The sequence below is a fragment of the Phoenix dactylifera genome, chromosome 4 (assembly GCF_009389715.1).
Source record: "Phoenix dactylifera cultivar Barhee BC4 chromosome 4, palm_55x_up_171113_PBpolish2nd_filt_p, whole genome shotgun sequence".
NCBI classification, from domain to species: Eukaryota; Viridiplantae; Streptophyta; class Magnoliopsida; order Arecales; family Arecaceae; genus Phoenix; species Phoenix dactylifera.
Genome location: NC_052395.1, coordinates 231,064 through 245,757, shown reverse-complemented (window position 1 = coordinate 245,757; position 14,694 = coordinate 231,064). Strand labels below are relative to the sequence as shown.

Below are 14,694 nucleotides of genomic sequence, written 5' to 3'. Positions count from 1 at the left end.
ACGGGCGTTCGACACTAGGGGTGGGGGCAGCGGCCGCAACGTCGCGGACATCCACTCCCTGAGCCGTTACTGCTTCGGCTCGAAAGATTTGGTCCTTGGCGGTTGAAAGCCAAGGACTTTCTTTGTCTTTCTCGTGCTCTTCTTCTTTTCTATCGATAAAGGACAGCTTCGCAAGGGATTAACATGCCTTGCCTTTTCTTTCTGGCATTTTTTCGTACAAATTTTGGTCAGCCATGCCGCTCATGGGTTGAGGGCTTGCCTCGAAGGGGTTCTTCTGGTCAGTTCTTCCCACCCCCACCCCCCTCTCCCTTTTATTCCCGTCTTTTCCTTCATGAATTCCTAATATTTTTTTTTCTTTCTTATCTAAATAGCAACCAAATTGGATGTTTCACCCTTGAAAAGGAAAAGGTTGAGAGAGAGAGAGAGAGTGGTCCTTGAATTTGAGTAGTTTTCACTTTGTTTTTCTTTTAATTGTTCAATCTATATGAGTATGAGGCCTAGTGGATTCGTCTTGCTGGTGAGCCAGTAGAATAAAAATAAGTTTCAGTGACAGTGAATCGTATAACTCGGTCTATTTTACCCAAGGGCTTGTGGTCATAGTCAAGAGAACTTATATTATTTTGTGCATTTCATAGATATGCTGATTAAAGTTCTAAATTTGATCATAAATTCCATTTTCATGGTCACTATCGTGACATTTATTCATTTAACTGACAATTAGCAGGTTCTAAGTTCTATTACCCTTGATTGTTGGTTAGGCCTGCAGCTGGTCGAGAGTTCTTACTGAAGGAGATTATGTAGGATAATTCTTTGTTTTATATGAAGGGGCATCCTAGATAAACGAACACTAATTTCTTAAGTCAATCGAGCTCCGGCCGAGTAGAATGCCTAATTTGACACCATTACCAACGCACCATAACTTATCCTTATAGTTCCTATATATATACGGAGTTATGATGCACAAACATGGTCACCTATATTAATAATCCCATTTGTTGAATTCAAGCTAAAAGTGGATGCTTTTCTTGTCACTGGTTGTTCTAAATTATATTTTAACTTTTAGTGTCATTGCTAGTTCTTTTATCCATCCTGGTTTGGTGTTAAAAATTCTTTCTCAAGTATTGGCTTGAAGAACACTACATGGATAACTGATTGATATTATAATAATGCTTTCTTGTCTTATTTGTTTATAAATGTGTATATAGGCCTGGTGCGACTTTAAGGGTGCTTTTGGAACTTGAATTTAAGAAACTGTTTCTATATGTGTTGATTTTTCTTATTGGCAGTGGTAATGCATTGAGTGGGATGCTGGAATTGACACGCCATGTTACACAAGATCAAGGTCGAGGATAATATATGCATCTCAAAGTTGGGTAGATTTGATTCTCCTTGGTCTTTTTCTTCGTGTAATGTTTACATGTGTTTGTGGGTTGAGGTTTTTGATATGTAGTGCGATTTAGCAGTCATGGTTGTTACACATGCTTTTGCTGGGGAATTGATAGCATATGCTGGTGAAATGCATTGACATGCTTTCTAATAAAAAAAAGAATGACTTTCTTTGCATTATGTAAATTAAAACTTAGTTCCCTAACTATGTCATCTCTTTCATTTTTCCAACTAGCATATTTTTCATATCTTCCTGCTCTGGCAGTTGGTGTAATGCACCATGACAAGTATGCATATTATTGGAGTGAATGATATTGACATGATACAAATACTATTCCCCAAGTTGCCAAGGAAGCTTGAAGGCAGCTCCCCTTCTTGTAGTTAAGGTGCTAGTCATTATTGCCAGATGCCACCATCCTGATTTATGCTCTTTGGTGCCTTCTTCATACTGCAAGCTCCTCTTAATGTGTCAACATGCTAGTTGGTTGTTTTTATCATCACACTTGATGTTGCTTAACCTCTGAGTGATACACGATATCTTCTCTGAACACCATTGCTCTTTTTGTGAACAGCAGATCACACTGCAGTGGATTACTGCTGCTGCTATTGATTCCTGAATTTTACACAGTGATTTATCCTGCTAGGATGTGCTTTTGATCTTTCTCTAACATGTAGACCTGGATGAAATAGTGAAATTTTGGGAATTCATTTACTAAATCAGAAATTAGTTATAAATTCTGCTATAGGAGGGACCTAAAGATTTTTTCCCCCCATAACAGGTCAAATTGTTTCAACACTCTCATGGGCTAATTGAAAAACTCATTCTTTAAGCTTCCGAGAGGCCATCTGAGACCTGGTGAATAAGGTTTGTGCTAATTGTGCGGGACTTCATCTTCTATAACAACAGGACTTTTGGACTTTACATTCTGTATCAACAGACTATTTTTAGAATGGCGTCATACCAAATCTCAATGCCTGGGGGAAGGGGGTTGTTCAAATGCACAGTTAATCCATCTATATAATATTCCATAAGTGAGGATTTAACTTAAATCTCTTCAATTCCATGTTAGAATAGGAGGCAGAGGGAGTATGGGGGATTAGAGAATTTGTTATCGCAATCACAGTGGTATCCCTTGTTTGGATGTGGTTGGAGGCTTACAATGCACATATTTTATGAGTACGTCCTTGGATATGTCATCCATGTATAATACATATCCTAACCATGTTTGGATATGTAAAAGATATTATATGCAACCTTACACCCTAAAAATCTAATGAGTCCATTACTGAGCCTGTGCTTCGTATGCTGGCATAGTAAAATGTTTCTATTTGAATCTTTTTCCATTGTTTGTACATTGCTTTGATTTGAAGGCTGAAAATCTAGGAAGATACCCGACTTTTTTCTACTAATCACTAGCAAAGCCAGCTTTTTCTACAAATCACTGGCAAAGCCATCCTTTTCAGATGTATTGAGATTGGAAATGCATCCTCAGGATCTTGTGCAACAACAGAAGTGAAATTGGAGTAGCAATTTTGGATTCATGATAATATTGACACTGAGGAAGATCAATTTGGAATTCTTTTTAGATATTTAAGGACTGAAATGCAAGCTTTCAAGAAAGCTCTCTCTTTACTAGAGATGCATAAATGATGAGTGGCGGGTAGGGTTAAAACATGGCTGGCAGAGGATCTCAGTTTTGCTCTTACAATCTTGTTGAAATTCCTAGTAATGTAATAGAATACTTAAGCATCTTGACTTCCAGGTAGATAAATGCATAGGAATTTGGTGGAGGTTTGAGTTTTTAGACTACCTGATTTGATCGAGGAGAAAAAAGATTTTCTTTAACTTGCTCAACTCGAATTTTACAAAAGAAAACTAGAAGAAGATGGAGGAATCTCGAAAGTAGGGCTTTAAGTCCTTTTTTCTTTTATTGATTTTTTCGCACCCCTTAAACTGAGGTACATAGCCCCTATTTATAATACTAGTGAGGTCCCTCCTTTCACAATTTGGGTTGGATTCCTCTTATAGTTTGAATAGGACTAGATATTCTAAAATAAATATGATTAATAAGAATATTCTAGAAAAAAGCTAAAATTTAGAAATATTCTAGAAAAAAACTGAAATTCTTGAGGAGGTAATCTCGACTTTTATATCAACTCTGCCTTTGATCGCTCTGCATGATTCTTCTCGGATAGAGAGCTACGTCCGGTCAAAGTCTTATCCAAAAAGAAAACTTTTGGTTGTCTAGTCCGTTTTGGGGCTTAAACGATAGAATTTTAGCTCAATTCAATTTTCTAAGAGGCTGGCCCAAAGTTATAGATCTCGAAAAGATACCTAATTTCCAAAAAAAAAAGGTCATCTCAATCGGGTATCGTATGACCAACTTATAGCCTTTGGAAGTTTCGCATATGATTCGGCTTTTCAATGTGGCAGATATCGCTTCTGAACCATGTCCAGTCATTCTCGTAATGGCCAAAGTGTTTCACATCGAGTCTAGTGACCCTCCTAAATATTCGTAGTGGCCGAAGTGTTTTATATCGAGTTTGATGATTCCCTTGGATACTCGTAGTAGCCAAAGTTATCCACATCGAGTTTGATAATCCTTCCGAATACTCGTAGTGGTCAGAGTGTTCCACATCAAGTTTAGTGATCCTTTTAGATACTCGTAGTGGTGAAAGTGATCTACATCGAGTTTGGTGATCCTCTTGAATACTCGTAGTGGCCAAAGTAATCTACATCAAGTCCGGTGATCCTTTTGGACTGCTACCATTTTCGTAGCTGCCACCTGATACACACACAGACCTAAGGTAAATGGGTGTTTCAAGTTTCTACCTTTTATAGTTTATACAATCTTTGACAGGCCTAATTGTCTTTGTTCTCTACAGCGTGCACAAAGCTTTTCTTGGTTAGGCTGCCGGGCACCCAGCAATCTGTTGCACCAAAAAACTTGAAGCTGCTTGCAGTTTGATTATGCCAGATGCATGATAATTCCACGGTACAGAGTATTGGTGTAGAACTTAAACAGCTTGCGGAACTGAGAGATTTAAATCTGGAAGTCGGTGACTCATCATTGAATAATATCACATTCTGTAGACATATGGTCCTATTATCTCTGGAATTCCGCAGCTACTATTGAAATTCTCCTTCAATATCATCCAGGATTGAAGCAGAGCTGATAACATTGCTATGTGCATTGGGTGCATGAAGTATGTGTGCAATTGCTCGAGTGCAAAAGAGAGATTGATCTAGGAGTCTGTACATCAGTTGATATTGTCCTGGTGGCTCTTTGTGAGTCAAATGGTTAGAACAGTGGAGGCTTTGCATTTTCTGTTGACTGCGGCATGCAAATTATAGAACACCTAAATAGAAACTGCTGTGGTGCAAATATGAGTACTTTTGACATCAGATTTTTGATAAAACAAGATGCTATGTATGTGTTAAACGATCAATAGAACATCCATAAAAATCCTATGAGGTTTGTGAGATTAGAATTGTTTGTGGCTGAACTTTTTTTTGCTGTGGGCACAAGATCCTTGAAGTACAGTGGCCTTGATACCTGAGGCATGTTAGAGATGAATATGGATATATTGCTTTTGGATTTTTAGTTATTTTGGGGAAGTATGCTGTTCTCTTTGAAGGAAGCAAGATTTCCTTGTTTATCTGCACATGGGATAAGTAATATCATGCATGAATAAGTCTGAATCAAGGAAGATTATATGAACTTGGCTGGATGGGCCCTTCTTCAGCCCTCATTGATTCAGCCCATTGACAGTCTGCAGCAGAGTAGAGAAATGGGACCATCAAACCTTTTTTCTTTTTTGGCTAAACATAGATCTACTATGAATACATCTCCAAAAGTTAGAAAGTAAAATGTTCCAAAAAAGAATGGCAGGGTTATCCCATCCGTCTATAGTATTTTACTGGAGTGATCGGCAACAAAAGACACTATTCTGAAGTACTCGCAAGGTTTGAGAAAAATACATCATCTAATTTTTAGACCTCTTTTGCTCAAAATAATGCACGGAAGTTATTAAGAAAATATACTAAATCAAACGTAAGCCAAATGCTCTCGGATAGACCTTTGATAGCTTGGAACATCTAGAGTTCCCTTTCTACTCAGGCAACTCTTCAGATAGTGTTTTTCACCTAGAAGCCTCCACCCCCAAGCTTTCTCAATGTCAATTTCGACGGATCGGTGCTGGATGGAGGCACGCGGGGTGTAGGGTTTTGTTATATGGGACCCGCACTCCAGGATGGTGGTAGCAGATGACTGCCAGTTGTTTGACACATCGGTTTCGGGGGCAGAGTTGCGAGCCGCCTGGGTTGGGCTTCGACATGCGCGGCAGGTGCTACAGGCCAGTTCGATCATTCTGGAGGACGATTCGGCTATGGTTATCTGGTGGATTCAGGGGAGGCCGAGGGTGAGAGCACAGACCACCCCCTGATTGGGGACATAGGAATGATGATGAGGGATGGGGTGGCCTTTCAGACCAAATATATATTCAGAGAAACCAATGGGGCGGCCAACTGGGTGGTTGTCTATGCGGCCCACCACTCAGGGTACACCCTCAGGAAAGGAGGAGCTGCCAGAGGCACTCCACGAGTTGGTGTTTTTGACTTTATTAGATGTATTGGTACACGTATTTAAATAATAATAATAATAATAAATTTATATAAAAAAAAAAAACGTGAGCCAAATGCTGAACGATGTTCGAACATCAATGGAACGACAGGCTTTATGACGCTGGGGCCGCCCCCAGGCTGACGACACCGACCACTGCAATCCTGTCCGGTCTTTCTCCGCAATAAAATTTGGTAGTTCTTTTCTTTCTTCGGTATAATAATGGCTGACCCAGCTAAAGAACCCGGTTTGACAGTTGGCCTCTCTCTCTCCGCACCTCTACCGAGCGTTTTTGAGCTGGTGAATGCGTGTTCCAAAAGCAAGTCCCGAATGAGACGCGTTCATTGGGCATCACTCATGCATTCATTAATCTAAAGAAGAAACCGCCGGCTGTCACGTTTAACGTAATTTACTATAGACCACGTTTTTAACGCCTCCATGCCTGTGTTTTCTCTCTCCCTGCTTTTCTTCTGATATATTTTTTATTTCAGATATGTTACTGTACAGATATATCTATGAGAATAAAAAATAAAATATTCAAGAATTAAATGACAGATCAAATACAGAATTTTATAATGTAGTTTCTGTGTAATTAGCTACATAAGCTATCAACCAATCTACGGCAAATTTTTCTGTAAATATATGCATCTTAAATAAAATTGAAGTATGCGTAACCGGCGATAATATACAAGAGGAGGAGATCTGGCATTGGCTGGTGGCGTATCAAAAAGTTATTGGATGATAGTGGTAGAGTCCCCAATGAGACAGATGTGGGATGTCCTTGATTAATGTCTCTGTAACATTAAGTCAAATTTTGCATGTAGTTCGAACTGTAGCATCATTTATTTTTAATAAGGCCTGCTCCGCCAAAAGTTTTATTTTTTCTTGCACACTACTACAAAATTGATTTTGAGGGACTAAGAAGATGGTGACTTTCAAAAAAATTATATTATTGTTGAGACTGTTTGATACTTCAATCATTAAAGATCTCTTTGAAGAGAATGCGTGATAAACTTTTGGGCATATATAGATGCTTAAAAAAAAGAATCACTCCGGCACTCTGGCACCCTATACTGGATAGAGGTAGGAGAGGAAGTGTTGGATTTGTCATTAAGGGCCCGAACTTTAGAGTGGTGGCTGCCAGATCTTCGACACTTCAATTTCTGGTGCAGAGCTATGGGCGGCTTGGGCCGTGTTATGTGCAAGGAGTGCTACATGCTACCTGGATTATATTAGAAGGTGACTCGGCCACCGTGATCAGTTGGATCCAAGAAGGTTTAAGCAGTAGTGGAGGGAGTTATCCTCTGCTTTGGGATATTTGGGTGATGGTGAGAGATGGAGTGGTCTTTTAGGCTAAATATATATTCAGAGAGGCCAATTGGACTTTCAGACTGAGTGACTATTATGTGGCCTGCCACTCTGAAGACACCTTGTGAGCCAGAGAGAGGGAGTTGCCTAGGGCACTTTATAATTTATTATTTTCTGATCTTATTAGATGTATCTATACTCGTAATATATGAAATGTCCGCTTTAATAAAAAAAAAAGATTGGTAATACCTAAGCAGTCATATATGATAAAGTTTCGGAAAAAACATGATGCACTTATTCTCTCCATGCTTTTCTTCTGGTTTCTACGTGCATCTCAAACAACAACAGTTTTTTTTTTTCTTCCTTTGTTTGGCTTCCAGTAAAACGTCATGACATCACTGAACCCTGGAAGAGAAGGCATGCTTTTGTTACGCGTGGACGACAGGGGAAGAGCGTTAAGTTGCTGGAGAGTTGTAGTGTTTTGCCTTGTACGACTCTCTTTCTTTCAATCTCCCACATCCCTGTTACCAATATTTGATATCTTTGTCAGACAACTCGGCAGCTGTCCAAATCATCAATAATAAGTGTATCACGAGAGATTCATCTAATGATAGAATTGTAGCTAGCTTCCCTCCTTTAAGCTTAAATGAATCCTTTCAATTTGCCTTGGGTACCGAGCGCAGGCCTCGTTTCTCCTCTGAACCAAAAAGAGAGGGAAATCTCACACAAAGAGGCGAGACAACCGATGTGTTACTTTCTGGTGGTTGTTTCGTCGATTCACTACCTATACCTGGCGCCGTGCAACATACCGGTAATTAATAAACAGAACAATTGAAAAGATATACGTTCACTTGTTTGAGAGAGAGAGAGAGAGATTGATTTCGGGATTACCTTCTGATTCAAGAACCCACAGTTTAATCAAGTCATCAAAAATGGTGGGTGTTTCCTTCCATCACAAACATGAGGAACATGACTCCTTTTCTTCCTCCTGCCAATGCATTCGATGGCTTGAGAAGTAATGTGTTTGGCTTGCATAAGTATGCAGGCTTCAACACAAAACAAGATCTTCAAATCAATTCTTTCTTCTATAATAATACCATCGGAGGATCAAATTAACGTCAGCATGCAGGTTATCCTGTAGCATAAGCTTACCAGGTTTCTATCAACTTTTGGAAAGATATTTTCTTCCAGTCGGCCATCGGTCCACCTCCTGCTCGCAGCGCCATATGCTTGCCTTTGCGTCGGTTCTCGGATTCCCCTCCAAAAAGCACCCCCAGAGTCCACTAGATTTTCCAACAGACGCCAGATCCTACACTCTCGACCGTTCGATGAAGATGCATGTACTCGGACCACGGAGAGATTTACGTTACGTTAATCCAGATAAAAGATGCGCAGGGATGTACCCTAGAAAGGTGGCGCACTTTTAGAGTCAATAGTTTTACTCCAGAAACCCCAGTTTTAATATCATGACCGCCCGCAAAACGGTCGCCTTCACGCGAAAAAGGGGACCCACAAAAGTCTTTTAAGATAAAGACTTGTCTTTATTATTATTATTATTATTATTATTATTATTATTATTATTATTATTATTATTATTATTATTGTATACTGGCTGCTCACATTAATTTTGTGTGAGTATTATCTTTAAAGTTAAGAGACAAAATACTCTAAGAAACAGATACAAAAACGGGTCCAAAATTTTTTTCTAAAATGTTAGATGGTAAAGAAAACGATCGAACCTGCCGTTCTAATTCATCTTTCAAAATATATGCATTAGTTTGAAAAACACCATAGTAGCCAGCCGCTCGCGTTCACATCGTTCAAAAACTTTAGCATAGCTAATCATGCCCGTCAAAGGTTCCACTCCGTAACCTTCATTAAACTAAACCAACCTTGCCTCCAATAACATCTAACGGCGCACCGATATCAAGGGTGGTAGGCCAAAAGGAAGGCAGAACGCAAAAGCAAGGAAGCAAGAAAGAGCGAGGAAAGCTCTTTATCTGTCTCTCGCACGGTCTCGCCAAAAAGATTTCGAAGGAATGGAAGGGGAAAGGGAGTACTCCCCTCCCTTTTGGCCTCAACACCGAAGAAGACGCTCTCCCTCGCCTCCCACTTCCGGCCTCAGGCCCCTGGGTTCTCGTCCTCTTGTCTTCCATTTTTATTATTCTTTTCCTTCCGGCTTTCCTCTCCTCCTCTGTCCGTGGACTCCGCCCAGGTAGCCTCATAAAGAACGGGTGGGACACCCTAAATCTCTGCCTCGTCCTCTTCGCCATTCTTTGCGGACTCCTCGGCCGCAACGACGACGACAACGACGCCGACAAATCGCCGCGTTCTACTGAGTGGCCCGCGGTCGGCTACTCCGCTCCTCCGTCGGGGCAGAATAGCTGCGGTGATCCGCGGTCGCTCCGATGGGGGGGATTCGGCGGATGAGGAGCAGCAGCTCCTACCCCAGATCTCAGGCAGGAGGCGGTGGCTGCGTGGGGAGGCGCTGCCGAGGCCTGGCGGTTCTCCGACGACATCCAGCTCTATCACCGCTCCCGAGATCGGAGGTGGAGGCCAAGACGATCCCCGGTGGGCTCCAGCGAGGGGTGGCGGTTCGGGCGACGACGTCCGGCTGCACCACCGGAGGGCAGAGATCGGAGAACAACCACCGGGGATGGGAGAGCACTCCGGAGGCGGAGTCGAAGACCATCCCGGTGGATACATTTGTTCTCCGGAAGAGCTCGCCGCGATCCCGATCTCCGCTGCCCCACTCCTTCGCCACCGCCGCCGCCGCCGCCGCTGCCGCAGAGCCATTCGAGGAGCAGCGTCCATGAGCTTCTGGAGAAGGAAGGAGAGCAAGAAACGAAAATGGAAGAGGAGATGCCTCAGCGACCGTCGCAGCGCCTCCCTCGCCGCCGCCGCCGCCTCCGCCAGCGACGCAGGAGCAGAAAGAGCAGTCATAAGAAAAAGAGCGCCGGAAGGGCGAAGGACATCGCCATCGCCTTGTTCTACCGTAAGAAGAGGATGAGAGGGAACAAGACGAAGAAAATTCCACGACGAATACCTCGCCCTCCGGCCAATGCCGCTGCTTCTCCTCAAACACCACCGCTGCCGCCGCCGCCGCCGCCGCCGCCGCCGCCTTCTACTCCGAAACGAACGATCAAAGAAGAATGTCTCCGCCCCTCCTCCGCCGCCACCTCGCCGCCGACACCAGAAATCCAGGAAGCAGGTCTCTCGCTCTCCGCTACCGCCACCGCCAGCCCCACCGCCAGCCCCACCACAGGTAAATCTGTACAAGAAGCGAGAAAAATCTAATCTTTTAGGTTTTCCATCCCTCCATCATCTCCCCTGCCGCCGCCGCCGCCGCCGCCGCCGTCCGATCTACAGCTTCGGTTCTCCGAGGAAGAGATCGCGGTGGACGGAGTCCTTGGAGGAGGAGGGATGGGGAGCGAGGAGAGAGAAGGAAAGGAAGGGATAGCGGTGTTCTGCCCGAGCCCCGACGTGAACAATAAAGCGGACCTCTTCATCGCCCGCTTCCGACGCCGGCCTCAAGCTCGAGAGTTGAACTCCCTCCGAGAGAAGCAACGAAGACAGCAACAAGAACAGCAGCAAGCGGAGGAATTTATGATGTCATGACGGGTTTTTGACGACGACCCGATTCCGACGTAAGCATTCCGCCGCCGCCGGATGCAGTGAAATTTGTCTAATTTCCCCTTTAAAAACCTATGTTTTTATATTGGAATTCTTGGTTTTTTATATACGGATCGAGAGAGAAGCGACTGCAAGTAGTGGTAGAAATTTGGAGTGGTGGCATTTGCTCTTGTTTATGGATTGGTCGTGTGTTTATTTATTTGGGTAATGAAGTCATGGTTGAAGGGTGGTCCGTATAGATTTGGATGGGTAAGAGAGAGAGAGAGAGAGAGAGAGAGCCTGTCATCTTGTTTTAATTGGCCAGGCTTGCATTGGCAGTATGTGATGATGCAATTTAGATAACTGAATAAAGGATTCGTTCGTCACTTCATTGTAACACATACAATAAATATTTTTTTAAAAAAATATTTCCTTGAGTTGGCATATGATCATTTAAAGACTTAAGATGAGGATGTTGAGTTGGTACAACGGTTATTCTTTGGTGAATAAAATTTATTTGTTTTGGACCATATAGAAGAATATCCCATAGATAATCACCATACAAGGATATTATACTGGGAATAATTAGATGTTATTTTATAGATGTGATGGTTTATCCTTGTTATAGGATCCTATGATAAAAGAGCCAGTGTTAAAACTCAACATAGCTATCCACCCTCCCGCATGGTAGAATGTAGCCATCCACCGAACTCATTAAACTTACGTAAGCTGAGATCAAAACTCAACAGTTCCATTTCAGGTGCATCCAAAAGAAATAAAATGTGGAGCAACCGCGGATAATTTTTTATAGGTGATTCAAGTTTTCGTCAGACAACTTTCACCAAACAAAAATCTAGATGTTCCTAGCTCCTGCTCGCCGGAGCAAAAATCCAGCCTTGAGCTATTGCTAGATAAGGAATATCTCCTTAATCAAAGTTAAGATTGCTCCCCCTGTTGTCGACTTGATTCCATGTGCATGCATCAAAATTATTCTCAGCAGTCAATCTACATATTTTATTTGGTCACAAATACAAACCTGGCTTTGTCAAAAAATAAGGGCAAATCGACAAAGTCTGATCAAGTAGTGTTTCTGGCGTCCCCTCCCATGTCTTTGTTAAATCAACTTTGAGCTCGAATTCTCATTCGAAATTATATGGGGCAGTTGCTGCTTCATTCCAGATATGAGATGCCATTTCTTTCAATTCAGTGCTGGAGACCAAGCTACGCGCAGCTGGGAGGGGTTTATAGAGACTCTTTCACAAAACTCCACAAATCCAAAATCTGGATGGAGGGAGGCTCAGCAGCTGTGATTCACTGGACTGACAAAGCCAACTCAAGCCATCAATCCCACGCCTGTAATATATATTCTAAGAATGGAGGAGTACTCACATTTATTGCAAAGCCAATCAACCTCGCCATAATCTTCACCCGGAGCCGTCTCAGATGTTGGCTACTGAATCCTATGGCGTATTTTGTCGTAGACTCGGTTTTCCAATTCTTCTTGTGGTCTATGACAAAAAAAAAACCTGTAATATTTTTTGAAAAAAGAAAAGGAAAAAGCAAGTAGCAGTTTCTTTAGCCTTCTCCAGCTTCTTCTGAATCCTTTGCCCCCCGCAGCTGTCATGCCAGCGACTACCAGCCGTACCTGTTCCGCCTCCAATGTTTTGCTGCGGTTCAGCCACCGATGACCATACTAGTTTCTTTTTTTATCCGCCATTAACTTTCGAAGGCAGCCAAGAAGAAATTAGCTGCTTTCACAACTACAAACAAACAAATTAAGCGGGACCTTTCCAACTTGAACCCAGGCCTGTCAACCCAGGAGAGCGGTGGGCTGGAGCTGATACAGATGCATACAAACTTTGTCCGTCATCTGTTGATGCAGGATATTTATGAGCCACGACTGAGCTTACATGAATAGGTCCGGGAGTAGCTCGTTTGCAAGCCAAACCTTTGAATGCAGCTTTGAGCACAGCTCGTTTGGGTACAAAATCATCATCAGCGAGAATCAAGCTGACCCACACTGTACACTAGCAGTCCAGTTCATTTGCTGCACAACAATGCAAGTCTCTTTTTTGTTCAATCAAAGGAGACATACTACAACGGAAACAAAACTGAAGCCATGCCCGTCTACGAAGCAAACTTAAATTGGAGATATCACGCAGTTCATATATTGATGTTTATTATCCACTGGAAGCACTAGCCCTCCATTATAACATCCAAAAACAAGAACCATCACACAAGCAACCCTGAAGATGCAGAATTCCCGATAATTAGAATGCAAAAGAGATAGCATCTTTATTTTTTGTGTTCGGTGGACAAGAACATGCAGCACCATGATCAACAGGGTGTCTGCTCAACGTCCAGCTTTGTGTCATATCCCTTTTTTGGGTGCCAATTCCTTCACCGCCTCTTCAAGGGAGCCATCATTCCTAATACTCTGGACCCACCTTGCATTGATTCTTACACGCCTCAAGACTCTGCTTCAATGTTCTCTCGCAACTGATGGTTTGGTTTGGCTTGGCAAAGAATTTCCTTCCTATCCCTTAGCTTTCTCCTTGGATGAAAAACTGAGGAAATTATGAGATGGAAATTATTTAAGTAACCTGGGTTACACTTGCCACAGTAGAAAACGTCCCAAAAAGCACATAATATTTGTTCTTGGCATACCACCGGTGGATACAATGTAATCAATGAAACGTGCATCAGGGGAGCAGATTCCCATGGTCTTTGATATATAGTCCCCAGTTTTCCCTGCCATTCAAAAACTCACACGCAGTTAGGCTTTAGCAAACAAGAAAAGGACATAATTAAGCAGAACATCTATTAATCTATGGTAGAAATCACTAACAGTTAACCTATTCTATCGAATTTCCTACCATTTTTCTTTTATCTTTATATTAGCAAATATCCGCTCGATATTGTCCTTGACATCATTATTCCAGACTAGAAGTAAACGAACATCTTTATCCACCAAGTACTAGCCCTGTAATGCTTGTTCAGTATCCATAGTAGAATGCTTCATTGGACCCAATGCCTTCTTTGAAGGGAAAAAATGGTGAAAAAGCACACAACTTAGTCGCATGAATTTCAAATTATATCCTCTCTATATTGCCCTTGACATCATCATTCTGGACTAGAAGTAAATAAACATCTTTATCCAACAAGTATTATAGCCCTGATTAATGTTTCTTCAGTATACATAGTATAAAGTTTCATTGAGCCCAATGCCTTCTTTGGAGGGTGAAAATGGAGAGAAAGCACACAACCTAATCGCACGAATTTTAGACTATATGCCCTGGCCCAGAACAAAACCACCTAAAACTGAGTTGTCATGGGGCCAAAACAAGAGCGGAACCATTAGTAATACAATGAGATGTACCAAATAGAGGCAAAACAGGTGTACATGAGGAATACAATGCTTGATGCAGTAAAAATAGGAAAGGAGGGTGCTAGCTAGCACAATGCACAGAAGACTCAAGAAAGAAAGCACATAGGTAGAGAAGCTGGGATGCTGCACATCTACCAGAAGCTCCATAACCCCCAAACAGTACCCATAATACCTCAAACACACCAAGGGAAAACGTTTAACAAAATATACAAGTAAAATAGCATAGATGTGCTTGTAAAAAAACATAAGATATTTGTGAAAACCAATAGGCCAAGATATAGGCTCTTATGGGTCTCAGCCAGACCAAATATCGTTCCTTTCTTAATTGCAAATTAATAAAATTCCAATGACTTTATAAATCGATATAGCCTCAGGCAT

The 14,694-nt window shown here is 42.1% G+C and overlaps 1 long non-coding RNA gene across 1 annotated transcript; it reads left to right on the top strand.

Annotated features, from left to right (window-relative positions):
• LOC120110413 lies at positions 1–4,891 on the top strand. The gene is made up of 3 exons (XR_005511313.1): positions 1–277; positions 1,287–4,194; positions 4,273–4,891. It is a non-coding gene; the product is annotated as an uncharacterized LOC120110413 (long non-coding RNA).
• The last annotated feature ends 9,803 nt before the right edge of the window (positions 4,892–14,694 follow it).